The 2,583-nt window shown below is 38.2% G+C and overlaps 1 protein-coding gene across 1 annotated transcript in view; it reads right to left on the reverse strand.

The window, feature by feature from the left end:
• The window catches only part of PRKDC (protein kinase, DNA-activated, catalytic polypeptide), a 187,828-nt gene that overhangs the window by 35,843 nt on the left and 149,402 nt on the right, over nt 1–2,583 (reverse strand).

Raw genomic sequence — 2,583 nt, forward strand, 5'->3', positions numbered from 1 at the left:
TTGAGAGATAATTACCTAAAAATAATATTATAGGATGATTATATCCACAGCTCAATGACAAGACAAACTTACAATGTAGGTAGAAACTTAATACAAATTTATTGTCCCAATTAAAAAATTTTGTCTCTTCTTTCACAACAGGAACATAAAGTTACCATATTTAATCTAATATATTCTCACATTAAAACTCAACTTCTTAAGAATATAGAATAAAGTGGGGAAATAAACATACAATTTAGTGAAGTTCTACTTCATCCACAATTCCAAAATCAAAAAAGCTCTGAAAGTTAAAAAGGTTTTCACGAGGTTGCAGCCAATTGTCTTGGCAAAATCAGATCTGAATTGGCGTAGGGCTACTTATAGGTCTTTGTTTATGCCATTCATTTGAATATTTACCACTTACAGTAGATATGCATGGTTGTATTTAATTATGGAATACTGCCCCCAGCTCTGGTGTGTGCAGAAGGTTACATAATAATAATATCTGAAACTACCTGGTTTCAAGGTGTGGCAAGATAGTCCAAGAAGTTAGGAAAATTCCTGGTCAAATGGAATGGGGAAAGTGAGACGAGAAAATTAAACAAGGCCAAACAGTTTGGGCAGCTTGCAGCCAGCTTGTGAATCGCAAGACCTATTTTCACCAAAGACACTTAAAAGTAAATGGTTTATACCTCTCCTTCCTAACCAGAGAATACATAGCTTAAATCACCCTGGCCTGGTTAAATAGAGAACAAAGACACAATTAGTGTCATTTGTGCCAGCTAAAGCCAAGACAAATAAAGTCTGGGGGACCTACAACAAAACCCCAAAAGGATTTTGATGGTATTTCTTGGGGGATGTTAGGCAGGAAAGATAACTGCTAGGACAGAAAAGAGGAGAGGGGGAATTAAGGAGGAATTTTATCTCACCCACTAAACAAAGAAGTTAGCCACCTTAGGACTTGCCAAACAAGATGACCAGATGTATATACAAGCATTCTGAGATAAGTCACAATAATGTAGAAGGGGACTTTGAAACCTAGTCTGCTATCCAAGATACTCGGCAGGGGAACTTTGAAACCTGTAGAGGGAAGGGTATAAAACCCCTTGAACCCCCATTAGGCAGTGTGCTCAGACTACCTGAGTTGCCCACTTGTATTTTATGTCTAGTGTATTCTTAATAAATCTGCTTACTTTGCTTCAACACTGCTGTCTGTCACTCATCTGAAATCTTTCTTGCAAGACTGACAAGAACTGAGGAACGGAGAGCCACACCCTCTGATTCAGGGGGCTGCCCAGTAACAAAGGATTTTGGAAAAGGAATTCATAATAAAATCATAACATTGAAATTTCACATTGCTAATGTTTAAAGCTTTCATTTTCTTTCTTTCTGTTGGTGGAAAGTAGTCGTTAAGAACACAAGCTTAAATCAGACAATTCTGGGTTCAAAATCTGGATCTTTCACTTTAATAGTGGGGGAAATTTTAATCTTTAAGCCTCTATAAAATGAGGAGATAGAATCTTCATCTCATAAAACTATTATAAAAACTAGATAATACAGAAAAAAGAGATTAATAGCTCCTGGAAAATACAAAGCATTTAATGTATTATTAGTACTCTGAAAAGTCTCTTTCATATTATTTTTAATTATTTAGGACAAAAATTAAAATTTAGATTTACAAAGAAGTACTACGGGTGGCCTCCTATCGGCACCAGGATATAATCCCCTTGGTGGTGGCAAAGGCCACTGTCTGAGCCTGCAGTCTCCCTCTCTCAGGCCAGAGCACCTGGCAGCCAGTCACAGAACCTCCTGCACCTGGGGCGCTGCAGGCTTCTGTCAGGCAGGCATTCGGCAAAGCCCCTTTCCACCTCCAAAGTGAGTTCAGGCCCTTCCCCCAGGAGCCTTGTGCGCCCCTCAGGCCAGGGCAGGTTCTGTCATCTAGTTTCCCATACCCGCCTCCGCCTCAGCAGGTATCACATCCTATTGAAATTACCCCACTATTTTGAATGCTCTTCAAGCTGGGCAATCTGTTTCCTTTGGTTTTATACCCCCAATGTCTAGAATAGTGTTTGAACATTTTATACATTCATTTTAATATCAAAATATGTATATTTGTAGAATGAACTTAAAATAGTTTCTAACCCGTATATTAAAAAATATATACTTCCAGTAAGCAAAAAAAAAAAAATCATACACCATGACCAAGTAGGATTTATTCCAGGGATGCAAGGATGGTACAATATCCGCAAATCAATAAACGTGATACATCACATAAACAAATTGAAAGAAAAAAACCACATGGTCATATCAATTGATGCAGAAAAAGCATTTGACAAAATCCAACACCCATTTTTTATAAAAACTCTCAGCAAGGTGGGAGTAGAAGGATCATACCTCAACATAATAAAAGCCATATATGACAGGCCCACAGCCAACATCATACTCAATGGACAAAAACTAGCACCATTTCCCCTAAGAACAGGAACAAGACAGGGATGCCCACTCTCACCACTCCTGCCCAACATAGTCCTGGATGTATTACCCATTGCAATTAGGCAAGAAGAAGAAATAAAAGGCATCCAAATTGGAAAAGAGGAAGTAAAA

The sequence above is a fragment of the Myotis lucifugus genome, unplaced genomic scaffold, assembly GCF_000147115.1.
Source record: "Myotis lucifugus unplaced genomic scaffold, Myoluc2.0 scaffold_27, whole genome shotgun sequence".
Classification (NCBI taxonomy): domain Eukaryota; kingdom Metazoa; phylum Chordata; class Mammalia; order Chiroptera; family Vespertilionidae; genus Myotis; species Myotis lucifugus.